Source organism: Lissotriton vulgaris, chromosome 3_1, assembly GCF_964263255.1.
Source record: "Lissotriton vulgaris chromosome 3_1, aLisVul1.2, whole genome shotgun sequence".
Taxonomy (NCBI): domain Eukaryota; kingdom Metazoa; phylum Chordata; class Amphibia; order Caudata; family Salamandridae; genus Lissotriton; species Lissotriton vulgaris.
This window is the reverse complement of record NC_141689.1, coordinates 1,997,348,835-1,997,363,517: the sequence shown is the minus strand read 5'-3', so window position 1 is coordinate 1,997,363,517 and position 14,683 is coordinate 1,997,348,835.

Genomic DNA, 14,683 nt, shown 5'->3' with positions numbered 1-14,683 from the left:
AAGGAAGAAAAGGAGGAAGAAAGAAGATATGCACCAAAGGAGGAAGGATGGTGAATGAATGAAGATGTAAGAAAGCAAGATTGGAACGAAGAAAGGAGGCATGGCTTGAGGTGCTGAGGAAGAGAAAAAGAAAAAGATGAGAAGAAGGAAAGAAAGGAGGTCAGGGGAATGGATACAAGCATGAAAGGTACTGGGGCAAGGAGCGACAGAGGAAATAATGCTAGATAAAAAAGTTTAAAATACATTTCTTTGTCCTTAGCACACCATGTATGTTTGTAAATCACATATTCGCCAGAGGAGGCCTTGCAACTGAATTCAAAAAGCTGTTACCAACTCAAAAGCACTAATTTTATCCACCTCAGAAGGATGAAAGGCTGAGTGGCCACACCGAGAGTTACATTTATGACCCTGAGATCAAATATTTTACCAAGAATTCTTGCAGACACACAGACAAAATCCCACACACACTCTCTCCCTCACTCAGTTTTGAAACTCTTCAAACATATTTTGTATTTTTCAATTTATTGTAATTTATCTCACTTAGTACCCCTATCAGTCCGCATTCCTTTCCTTCTCCACTGCCCCTTAAACCCTCTCATGCACATTGCTTTAACAATTGGTAGATATTTTGATGGTTGGTAACATTTGATGGTATCTTTCAGCTTTGGTGTGATCTAAAACTCTTTGACCTAAACCTTTTCTATCAATAAAACAGCATGCCTTCTTCACCTGTGACTTTCAGCACCCTACTGTTTTAAGGCTTGGTCATCTTTTGGGACATACTCTTTTGGGAGTCCAGGGGGTGGGCTGTCAATTGTGCGGCAAATGCAGTGGCTGTGAGGGCCCCTCAGAACTCCAATTATTGCTCTTTTTACTGCCCAACTGGACTGTTTAGGGCTCATTTTCTTTGCCAGCATTAGGGTCCTGATTTGTTAACACGGTATTCCTCTCTTCCATTTCTACGAAGATTAACATCGTAGAAAAGAAAGAGGGACAACCGATTAACAGTGGAGGCTTTTGAAGTGACTGCCGATTGAAGACAGAGGTATGGGTGTTACATTGTACTTGCTATGTCCCTTTAATGTTTTAGAATGTTAATACTCTAGTGATTCTTGTCAGAATGTTTTACTGACACTTTATGATTACTCTTGGATCTTGATGCATACCTGAGATTTCTCTCACGAATAAACCTACAAAAAGACTATCTGTTTGGAGTGATTTTGTACTTTTAAAAGTGGCGACGAAGGGAGAAACGAACCATCTCTATTTTCACCATTTTTGTTCATTTTTCTTGATTTTTCACAAAAAACGGACATCATTCATTTTTCAACCTGTGTGCAATTCAATTTATTCTCAAATATACATCCCGAAGGATTTATCTGCAAGACGCTGCTTCAACGCTTCAATCAAAACGTGAACGCTGAATGAAACGCTGTAAAAGACGCTTACATGCAACTGTCTGATCTCAAGGAAACGTTCTCCGTGTCAATAACGAAGGTATCCGTGTCAATAACGTAGGTATGACAAGGCGAGAGTGACGTTTAAAAGAAGCGTGAAGCGTGTGTGTGTCCTAAAACTGCAATTTTAAACGCACTAAAGCAGCAACTTTAAACGCGCAAAAGCGGCAATCTTTGGCATTTTACAAAACCTTGCACGAGCTGTGTATACTTTTAAACACATTACCTCGTGCATGCGCTGTGTCTTCCTGGCTTCAACGACAAACTCCAAGCAACACACGAATGACGCGCAATGCATTCTGGGAACTGCAATGCATTCTGGGGCGCGTTGCTTAGCAACTCTTCGTTATTTTCCTGAATTAACTGTTTACATACCACAGATTCATTGAAAACTCGATCTTAACTGCATTTTACCTACAATCAACACGCATTTACAAGAACAAGACTACGGTGACTACTTTTATTTTGTTAATTTATTTTTTTTTCTTTTCTCCTTCTTCTCAAAAATATATATTTTGACTTATAATTAATATTATGGAAACTAACACCATTTTAGCTCCTCCTAAATTCCTACAGGACCCTGGTATTCCTCCTATGAACTGGGAGGATTGGCGTGAATCGTTTGAAACATACTTAGAAGCCATTGGGGGTGAGGTATTTTTAGCTTCACGCAAATTAGCTTTACTTAAACATAGCCTTGGTGTAGAAGGCAGGAAAGTGTTAAAACATTACCCTTACTGTCCAATAAAATTACCCCTAAGCTATGTGATGTTGTTGATGAGGACCTCAGTGATGAAGAGGTTGTGTTTGATTCTTCAAAAATTGAGACATTTTCCTCAGATGAATACCTTGAATCTTTGAAGGCCTTAGAAGAGAATTTTGGAAAAAAAACAAGTATAGTAGTAGAAAGACATAAGTTCTTTTCAAGGGCACACTTACCTGGTGAAAATGTAGAACAATATGTTTCTGCTTTAAGAAGGTTAGCAGTTACTTGCAAATTTAAAGATTTGCATGAAGAAATTATACGAGATCAATTTATTAATAGAACCAACAATACTAAAATCCAAGAAAAATTGTTAGATTTAAAAGATCCTTCTCTCCACAAAACCATTTCAATTGCTAGAAGGGTAGAAAACAATTCTAAATATGTTAAAGAGTTAAACTCTACACATAGCAAAGATTCTAAGTTTGGCGACAACAAAGAGTCCAATGATGTGTGCGCTGTAGTTAATAACAGATCAAAATCTTTTGACTATAAACAAAACATAAAACGTGATTTTAGAATTAAACCCCAAACATTTTCCAATACTAATAAGAACACTAGTTCATACAATAAACCTATGCCATACAATAAAACATTTTCTAGCAAACCTCCTAATTTCAACAAACAGTTATGTTTCAGGTGTGGAAATGCAAAACATACTTCAGAAAATTCTTGGTGTCCTGCATCTAATGTTACATGTTTTAAATGCAACAAAACTGGTCATTTTGCAAAAATGTGTAGATCTGACAATCCTGGTGCCTGGAAAAATTCTGTCAATTATATTGATCAGTTTAGTCACTCTGATAGTGATACTGACATAGAGGTTATGTCTATTTGGAATGAGGTCAACCATGTTGATGATGAAATTCAACCTCCCAAATGTGATATCATAATCAATGGTCACACGTTAATGCTTTGGGCTGATTCCTGTTCACTATATACCATAATTGATAAAAATATGTGGGAAGCTTGTGGAAAACCTACTCTCAATTGTTCACAAAGAACACCTGTAGGCTATCTGAATATCAAATTACCTGTTATTGGATGTTTTGTATCTGAAATTATTTTCAAAGACAGGAATACTTCAGGTACTATTTATGTTGTAGAAAAAGGAAGAGCGTTATTAGGATGGAAAGAAATATGGAATCTTGGTATGACTCTAGATCCCAACCATCCAGATAAAATTGTATTATCACCAAATTGGCACAAAAGAGAGTCTGATACAGTCCTACTAACTCAGGATGATGCTGGGTTAGAGTGGCACAAAAAATTTCCTAGTTTATTCAGTACAAAATTAGGATGTCTTAAGAAGTTTGAACATCGTATTATTCTTAAACCGGACTGCACTCCCATTGTCCACAAAGTACGCAATGTTCCCTTGGTGCTAAGATCCCAGCTTAAAGTGGAACTAGACCGTTTATGTCAACAAAACATCATTGAACCCATAGAAGCATCAGAGTGGCTTAGTCCAGTAGTTTTGGCACGAAAACCCAATGGAAAATTGCGCATGTGTGTGGATTTAAGAGATTTAAACAAGAATATCTGGGTAGATCGTTACCCATTACCAAATATTAATGAGATGGTTGCTTCTGTCAGAGATGCTAAGTATTTTTCATCTATTGATTTGTCAAATGCTTATCATCAGATAAAATTACATCCTGAGTCTCGTCATCTAACGTCCTTCATTACTCCAGAGGGAGCTTTTCAATTTTTAAGAATGCCTTTTGGTTTGTCTTCTGCATCTGCTGTTTTCCAGAGAGTCATGACTAGAGTTCTTCAAGGTATACCAAACATGTTAGTCTTTCAAGATGATGTATTGGTGTGGGGGGAAGACAAAAATACGCATAATGAAATTTTGAATGATGTATTAGTGAAACTTCAGGATGCAGGTTTAACGGTGGCTGCTGAAAAATGTAAATTTGCCACTAATGAAATTGAGTATTTAGGACATACTTTATCTGCACAAGGTGTTAAACCAAAGAAAAATCTATTAGATGCTATCAAGAATGCTCCATCTCCGTCAGACAAAGACCAACTTCGCTCATTTTTAGGGCTCGCGGAGTATTATTCAAAATTTAAACAAAATTTCTGACAAGAATCACTATACTCTAGTGATTCTTGTCAGAATGTTTTACTGACACTTTATGATTACTCTTGGATCCTGATGCATACCTGAGATTTCTCTCACGAATAAACCTACAAAAAGACTATCTGTTTGGAGTGATTTTGTACTTTTAAAAGTGGCGACGAAGGGAGAAACGAACCATCTCTATTTTCACCATTTTTGTTCATATTTCTTGATTTTTCACAAAAAACGGACATCATTCATTTTTCAACCTGTGTGCAATTCAAGACGCTGCTTCAACGCTTCAATCAAAACGTGAACGCTGAATGAAACGCTGTAAAAGACGCTTACATGCAACTGTCTGATCTCAAGGAAACGTTCTCCGTGTCAATAACGAAGGTATCTGTGTCAATAACGAAGGTATGACAAGGCGAGAGTGACGTTTAAAAGAAGCGTGAAGCGTGTGTGTGTCCTAAAACTGCAATTTTAAACGCACTAAAGCAGCAACTTTAAACGCGCAAAAGCGGAACGCGCAAAAGCGGCAATCTTTGGCATTTTACAAAACCTTGCACGAGCTGTGTATACTTTTAAACACATTACCTCGTGCATGCGCTGTGTCTTCCTGGCTTCAACGACAAACTCCAAGCAACACACGAATGACGCGCAATGCATTCTGGGAACTGCAATGCATTCTGGGGCGCGTTGCTTAGCAACTCTTCGTTATTTTCCTGAATTAACTGTTTACATACCACAGATTCATTGAAAACTCGATCTTAACTGCATTTTACCTACAATCAACACGCATTTACAAGAACAAGACTACGGTGACTACTTTTATTTTGTTAATTTATTTTTTTTCTTTTCTCCTTCTTCTCAAAAATATATATTTTGACTTATAATTAATATTATGGAAACTAACACCATTTTAGCTCCTCCTAAATTCCTACAGGACCCTGGTATTCCTCCTATGAACTGGGAGGATTGGCGTGAATCGTTTGAAACATACTTAGAAGCCATTGGGGGTGAGGTATTTTTAGCTTCACGCAAATTAGCTTTACTTAAACATAGCCTTGGTGTAGAAGGCAGGAAAGTGTTAAAAACATTACCCTTACTGTCCAATAAAATTACCCCTAAGCTATGTGATGTTGTTGATGAGGACCTCAGTGATGAAGAGGTTGTGTTTGATTCTTCAAAAATTGAGACATTTTCCTCAGATGAATACCTTGAATCTTTGAAGGCCTTAGAAGAGAATTTTGGAAAAAAAACAAGTATAGTAGTAGAAAGACATAAGTTCTTTTCAAGGGCACAGTTACCTGGTGAAAATGTAGAACAATATGTTTCTGCTTTAAGAAGGTTAGCAGTTACTTGCAAATTTAAAGATTTGCATGAAGAAATTATACGAGATCAATTTATTAATAGAACCAACAATACTAAAATCCAAGAAAAATTGTTAGATTTAAAAGATCCTTCTCTCCACAAAACCATTTCAATTGCTAGAAGGGTAGAAAACAATTCTAAATATGTTAAAGAGTTAAACTCTACACATAGCAAAGATTCTAAGTTTGGCGACAACAAAGAGTCCAATGATGTGTGCGCTGTAGTTAATAACAGATCAAAATCTTTTGACTATAAACAAAACATAAAACGTGATTTTAGAATTAAACCCCAAACATTTTCCAATACTAATAAGAACACTAGTTCATACAATAAACCTATGCCATACAATAAAACATTTTCTAGCAAACCTCCTAATTTCAACAAACAGTTATGTTTCAGGTGTGGAAATGCAAAACATACTTCAGAAAATTCTTGGTGTCCTGCATCTAATATTACATGTTTTAAATGCAACAAAACTGGTCATTTTGCAAAAATGTGTAGATCTGACAATCCTGGTGCCTGGAAAAATTCTGTCAATTATATTGATCAGTTTAGTCACTCTGATAGTGATACTGACATAGAGGTTATGTCTATTTGGAATGAGGTCAACCATGTTGATGATGAAATTCAACCTCCCAAATGTGATATCATAATCAATGGTCACACGTTAATGCTTTGGGCTGATTCCTGTTCACTATATACCATAATTGATAAAAATATGTGGGAAGCTTGTGGAAAACCTACTCTCAATTGTTCACAAAGAACACCTGTAGGCTATCTGAATATCAAATTACCTGTTATTGGATGTTTTGTATCTGAAATTATTTTCAAAGACAGGAATACTTCAGGTACTATTTATGTTGTAGAAAAAGGAAGAGCGTTATTAGGATGGAAAGAAATATGGAATCTTGGTATGACTCTAGATCCCAACCATCCAGATAAAATTGTATTATCACCAAATTGGCACAAAAGAGAGTCTGATACAGTCCTACTAACTCAGGATGATGCTGGGTTAGAGTGGCACAAAAAATTTCCTAGTTTATTCAGTACAAAATTAGGATGTCTTAAGAAGTTTGAACATCGTATTATTCTTAAACCGGACTGCACTCCCATTGTCCACAAAGTACGCAATGTTCCCTTGGTGCTAAGATCCCAGCTTAAAGTGGAACTAGACCGTTTATGTCAACAAAACATCATTGAACCCATAGAAGCATCAGATTGGCTTAGTCCAGTAGTTTTGGCACGAAAACCCAATGGAAAATTGCGCATGTGTGTGGATTTAAGAGATTTAAACAAGAATATCTGGGTAGATCGTTACCCATTACCAAATATTAATGAGATGGTTGCTTCTGTCAGAGATGCTAAGTATTTTTCATCTATTGATTTGTCAAATGCTTATCATCAGATAAAATTACATCCTGAGTCTCGTCATCTAACGTCCTTCATTACTCCAGAGGGAGCTTTTCAATTTTTAAGAATGCCTTTTGGTTTGTCTTCTGCATCTGCTGTTTTCCAGAGAGTCATGACTAGAGTTCTTCAAGGTATACCAAACATGTTAGTCTTTCAAGATGATGTATTGGTGTGGGGGGAAGACAAAAATACGCATAATGAAATTTTGAATGATGTATTAGTGAAACTTCAGGATGCAGGTTTAACGGTGGCTGCTGAAAAATGTAAATTTGCCACTAATGAAATTGAGTATTTAGGACATACTTTATCTGCACAAGGTGTTAAACCAAAGAAAAATCTATTAGATGCTATCAAGAATGCTCCATCTCCGTCAGACAAAGACCAACTTCGCTCATTTTTAGGGCTCGCGGAGTATTTTTCAAAATTTGTACAAAATTTTGCGTCCAAGGTGTTTTGTTTAAGATCTTTGATGAAAAAAGGTGTTAAATTTGTGTGGAGTTCTGAATGCCAATCGGCTTTTCAAGATGTAAAAAAGGAAATAATAGATGCTGTCGCACTCAAACCTTTTGATCCCAACAAGAAATCCATTATTGTTGTCGATGCTAGTGCATATGGTTTGGGTGCAGTTTTGATGCAAGGTAAGGACAAGTTGGAATGGGTGGTAGCTTTTGCTTCCCGTACCTTGAAGGGCGCTGAACCATCGTACTCGGTTATTGAGAAAGAAGCTCTTGCTTGTTTCTGGGGTGTAAATTACTTTAGAAACTATGTATGGGGCACTAATTTTGAGTTAAGAACCGACCACAAACCTCTTGTTGACATATTTTCAACCAAGGGTGCCGGGAAGGCTACTCCCAGAATTGCGAAGTGGATCTATAAACTACAAGAGTATGATTTTTCTATGAAGTATGTACCAGGCATGAAAAATGTTAATGCGGATTGTCTATCCCACCTCCCTATTTGTAGTGAGGATTCCGCATCTGACCAAGATGAGGAATGGTCAGTAGCTTCTGTTCTAGAGGTATGTAGTGGGGTCATTGATGAGATGGAGTGGAAAAAGGCTGTGGAAGATGACCTTACTTTGAAAGAAGTAATTGTACGGTTAACCTCACCGTGCAAGAATTTTTCGTGGAGTGATTGCGAGCTATCTGAGTATAAAACTGTGTGGCCAGAACTTTCCTATTGTATAGAAACAGGTATAGTCAGAAGGGCAGATAAACTTGTTGTACCATCTAGCTTACGTGATAGATTGCTTGATCTTGTCCATGTTGGTCATTCGGGAATGTCCGGAATGAAAAGGAGGTGCCGATGTGATTTTTGGTGGCCTGGTATGGATAAAGATGTGGAAAGACGTGTCTGGAAGGATTATTGTTAAGCCTGTTAAGCTCAATGATTATATGATGTAACATATTCATTCGTTGTAACTTATTTTTTTTATTATTATTTTTTTTATTTTCTAGAAGGGAAGATGTGTTACATTGTACTTACTATGTCCCTTTAATGTTTTAGAATGTTAATACTCTAGTGATTCTTGTCAGAATGTTTTACTGACACTTTATGATTACTCTTGGATCCTGATGCATACCTGAGATTTCTCTCACGAATAAACCTACAAAAAGACTATCTGTTTGGAGTGATTTTGTACTCCAAAATTTAAACAAAAAAATGTTCAAGGAGAAGATGTTTCAGTTGATACGGTTGATGAAGTAGGAACTTTAGGTGATATCACATTGGAATTGGATTTGGTTGTAGGAGAACCTACTGGAAAGGGTTTAGATGTGGAAACATCACAGTTCCTGTTTAACCATAACTTACGTTCTAATTCATTGCATAAAACAACGTTACCCATATTCCACTTGCGACCATCATCCAACAGAACACAATTTCCCACAACTCCCAACACCCTTTTTGGAAGAGACCATCTAGAAGAACCATCCTTAGACAAACCAAAACGGGATGATCTTACAATATCACCAATAACAAAAGATCTCTCCACCTTCTTAATTTTACTGTTGTGTCTATCCACATATTTCTGTTGATACACATGCATTCTCTCACTCAGACTCTTTTTAAGAACAGGACTAGGGGCCTTAAGCATCCAGGCAGGGGTTACTTTATTGCCAGCAGAACGCCCTTTAAGAAGATGGAAAGGTGATATCAAAGTTGCAGAATGTGGAGTATTGCGGTAGCTCCAAATCATATCTTTGACGGCAAGTTTGCAATCAGTACCCTCAAATGCAGCTAACTGTAAACACTCCTTCAACACTCGGTTGAATCTCTCAACCATGCCGTTTTCTCTAGGGCAATAAACAGCAGTAGTTGAGTGTCTCACACCACACGAACGTAAATACGCTTGAAATTCATTTGCAACAAACTGTGGACCATTGTCAGTGGTGATGGTTTCAGGAAAACCTTCCCTATGAAACAATTCATCACAAAAATTGATAATATTGGCAGCTTTGATCTCCTTCACAAATGCCACTTCAGGCCACTTGCTGTAATAATCCATTAAAACAATAGCGAATTTTCCAACAATATTCCCAAAACTAAACGGACCACAAATGTCCATGGCTAACCTCTGCCATGGTTTATCAGGAAACACAACAGAACTAATATGAGATTCTTGAGAAATATGGGATTTATCACTACATGTGCATGCAGGACAATTTCTGACACGTCTTTCCACATCTTTATCCATACCAGGCCACCAAAAATCACATCGGCACCTCCTTTTCATTCCGGACATTCCCGAATGACCAACATGGACAAGATCAAGCAATCTATCACGTAAGCTAGATGGTACAACAAGTTTATCTGCCCTTCTGACTATACCTGTTTCTATACAATAGGAAAGTTCTGGCCACACAGTTTTATACTCAGATAGCTCGCAATCACTCCACGAAAAATTCTTGCACGGTGAGGTTAACCGTACAATTACTTCTTTCAAAGTAAGGTCATCTTCCACAGCCTTTTTCCACTCCATCTCATCAATGACCCCACTACATACCTCTAGAACAGAAATTGTCCTGCATGCACATGTAGTGATAAATCCCATATTTCTCAAGAATCTCATATTAGTTCTGTTGTGTTTCCTGATAAACCATGGCAGAGGTTAGCCATGGACATTTGTGGTCCGTTTAGTTTTGGGAATATTGTTGGAAAATTCGCTATTGTTTTAATAGATTATTACAGCAAGTGGCCTGAAGTGGCATTTGTGAAGGAGATCAAAGCTGCCAATATTATCAATTTTTGTGATGAATTGTTTCATAGGGAAGGTTTTCCTGAAACCATCACCACTGACAATGGTCCACAGTTTGTTGCAAATGAATTTCAAGCGTATTTACGTTCGTGTGGTGTGAGACACTCAACTACTGCTGTTTATTGCCCTAGAGAAAACGGCATGGTTGAGAGATTCAACCGAGTGTTGAAGGAGTGTTTACAGTTAGCTGCATTTGAGGGTACTGATTGCAAACTTGCCGTCAAAGATATGATTTGGAGCTACCGCAATACTCCACATTCTGCAACTTTGATATCACCTTTCCATCTTCTTAAAGGGTGTTCTGCTGGCAATAAAGTAACCCCTGCCTGGATGCTTAAGGCCCCTAGTCCTGTTCTTAAAAAGAGTCTGAGTGAGAGAATGCATGTGTATCAACAGAAATATGTGGATAGACACAACAGTAAAATTAAGAAGGTGGAGAGATCTTTTGTTATTGGTGATATTGTAAGATCATCCCGTTTTGGTTTGTCTAAGGATGGTTCTTCTAGATGGTCTCTTCCAAAAAGGGTGTTGGGAGTTGTGGGAAATTGTGTTCTGTTGGATGATGGTCGCAAGTGGAATATGGGTAACGTTGTTTTATGCAATGAATTAGAACGTAAGTTATGGTTAAACAGGAACTGTGATGTTTCCACATCTAAACCCTTTCCAGTAGGTTCTCCTACAACCAAATCCAATTCCAATGTGATATCACCTAAAGTTCCTACTTCATCAACCGTATCAACTGAAACATCTTCTCCATGTTCAAGGAGATTATCTGGAAGGATTATTGTTAAGCCTGTTAAGCTCAATGATTATATGATGTAACATATTCATTCGTTGTAACTTATTTTTTTTTATTATTATTTTTTTTTATTTTCTAGAAGGGAAGATGTGTTACATTGTACTTGCTATGTCCCTTTAATGTTTTAGAATGTTAATACTCTAGTGATTCTTGTCAGAATGTTTTACTGACACTTTATGATTACTCTTGGATCTTGATGCATACCTGAGATTTCTCTCACGAATAAACCTACAAAAAGACTATCTGTTTGGAGTGATTTTGTACTTTTAAAAATGGGGACAACTGGCGCTGCTCTGACCTGGCACCCTGTGGGGTCGCACCGCCCAAAAGCCGGCCCTGACCAAAGGCAAGTAATAATTACGTGGCCCAGTGCAAAGGGGTGGCAAAGTCTATAGACCCGGCCCTGGGAAATAAGTGCCGGTGCTAAGCACCGGAAAGCACCGGCACAAATTAAGCCCTGCTCCAAACTCACTACAGGGGGTATGCAGCCCTTTGTATGGGGACAGGGCACAGCCTATTCAGATATAGGTTTGAGACCGTGCCCAGCTCCTCCCTCCCACACTGTCCATAATGGCCCATCAGGATGTAGATGGCCCATCAGTCACACCTAAGCTCAGTTTGTGTGTGGCTGTCTAGGAGGAATGTGTCAGGGCTCACCAGATCGCAAGCACGGATCGGGTGATTACGCGATATTCGGCGGTAAAAAACTACATTTCCTATCATCTCCTTCAGGCAATCACAAATGCACTGATATCATCACGCTGATAGACGTACTGCCGTCAAACTGCTACAACAATGGAGGATGCAGTAGCGTAGACGCCTATTATTCGATCCGTTGGTGCTCTCAGAAGGTTCCTGGACGGTAAGGGTGAACATGCACCGATTCATGCCCGGTTCTCTGTTGTTTGCCATTAATCTCCGTGGTCATTGGAAAGCTCTCTAAACCAGTAATCCCCCCATTGGCAAGACGTGCTTTTCTATGGCAGTCTCATGCGGATGGAAGTGAGAGGGCTCTGTTCTCTGTGGTTCCGTTGTGCTCTCTGAACCAGTATTCCCCCGTTGGCGAGACGCGCTTTTCAATGGCAGTCTCATGCGGGAGGAAATGAGAGGGCACTGATTTTCCCTTGTCTTCGGGAGGTGTCACTCTCGCCAAGGGAGTTCAATTGCGGGAGGACTTGCTGGTGGTTCAGCCACGCTCTTGTAAGAAACTGAAGTAACCTGGTGAGGTTGGATTCTTCAGAAACTGTTTGTTTTGCTGGTCTCATGATATGCACTATCTTCTGGATTTGTCATTCAGCTTCTCATACTATGAAGGAATAGTTTGATTGGTTGTGCAGGTGTACTATCACTGTTTCCTTGCTTCCTGATTCAAGGGGTGATTTCTCTTATGACGTTCAGGGGACCGCAGCTCAAGGTTACTAGATATATACAGTGCCTTACTATTGGTTCATCTGAAAACTATAGTCAGATTCTATGGATTTCCTTATAACACGGGATATTGTGTTACTTCTTCTTTTAGGGGTGATCATGAAGGGTATCCTGGGCTAAGCTGTTACAGTTTAGGAAAGACAAGCATGAATCTAAGTCAGGTATATCCTTTGCATGTCACACTGCTTAACTTCTGAGTAACTACCGTAGTTGTGTACCTGTCATAAATGATTGTATTTCACCCCAATATAGGTTCTTGCTGATACCCAGTGTTTACCCTCTGGTCGCATCCTATATACAGCTATCCTTATTTTTCTTTACAGGTAGTTATATAACTGATAGACATGTGCAAATTAAGTTGACTCTGACAGATGTTTAGTTTAGAGAGAAACTAAAACTGGTATTAAAACTGTTCTTTCTTCCCTTAGGTCTCCCTCCCTGCTGTTCCTACCCTTTACTTCCCTCACTTGACCATCCCACTAGTCCGAGAAGATTTATTCTATTCGAACTTGGGGCTGTCGAAAGGTGGACCAAACTAAACGTCGATCTGATCCAGAGGAGAACCTGGCGCCATGACAGAATGCACAAAGCCCAGCTGTCAACCTCCACAGATATGTGTTCAGAGACAGGCAGAAGGCACATATAGTATAAACTAAGAAAATGGCAACTTTCTAAAAGTGGCATTTTTCGGTTTGCAATGTAAAATCCAACTTCACCATCAGTTGTGATTTTAAATTGTGAGTCCAGAGATGCAAAACTTGAAAAATCCATCTCTTCACAATTGGTATGTACACTCAAAAGTTGTAATGAGGTATTCCCAGTGTTATACTATGGGAGAGATAACCCTTGCACTAGTGAAAAATGAATCTGGGAGTTTTCACTACCAGGACATCTAAAACCTAAAAGTACATGTCCTGCCTTTTAAATACATTGTTCCCTGTCCCTGGGTTACCCAGGGCCTACATTAGGGGTAACTTATATGTATTAAAAGGGAAGGTGTAGGCCTGGCAAGAGAATTATCTTATAAGGCAGAAATAGCACTGTAAAAGGCTCATGGAGACTCTGCAATGGCAGGTCTGAGCCATGAGGGCTACTTAAATAGGTGGCACACTGAGTGCTACAGGCCCACTAGCAGCATTTAATTTACAGGACCTTGTAGTGCACTTTAGTAGTGACATATATATGTAAATATGCCTATATTAACATTTTTAAGGGAGAGAGAGCACAAGCACTTTAGCACAGGTTAGCAGTGGTAAAGTGCACAGAGTCCTAAAGCTAGCAAAAACAAGGTCAGAAAACTGGAAGGCAATACGTTGGTGGAAGATCACCCTAAGGCTGTGAGGTCTAACACTCTGCATTCAAAACCATAGCACATCTTTCCTAAGGCAGAGCATATGAAGAGGATTTGAAAAGAAGGTTAGTGAAGGATGATTGTGTGATCTTGTTTCATGACGAAATAAGTAGTCACTACCCTAAGACACAATTGCAAGCCACAACTGTGTTCTGTGACATTCACAAGCTCCTTGCCAACCTTTTCAAATTCAGAAACAGAAATTTATTCCAGCTGAGGGCTCGCATTAATCCACTTCCAGGGTGGGAAATGGAATTGAACACCCTCAAACTTTGAGAAAAAAAATAATTCCCTGTAGAGATATAAATCCCAAAAGTAAAATTGTACAGCGGGCTCTCTTTGCCCAAGGAGTGATACAAATATTTATTGGGCACATAGCATAAATGTCACATGACATTGCCAGTATTAAGTCTGGAAAACTTTTGACTGACATAACATTCTAGGGTTTATTACTGCCAGTCTGTGAATTCCACAAAGTAGTAAATCTGCACCTTTTTGCATGAGGACTTCAATGGGTTCAGTTTGCTAATGTCTTTGTGAAGTATGCATTAAAGAACTTAAAAAGTCCCGGTATTCAGTCTTTGAAAGGACCTCTTGTATGTACCCCTCATAACTCAAGAAACCAACCACACAATCAAAAAAATATACAATTTTAAACATACAGTGAAAACAATAAATTAAAAAAACAGTGTTTTTTTAAAAAAATTGAACAATTTATTACAAATAATTAAATTAAATGTTTGATAACAGCAGTGCAGTGCCATACATTAAAAATAT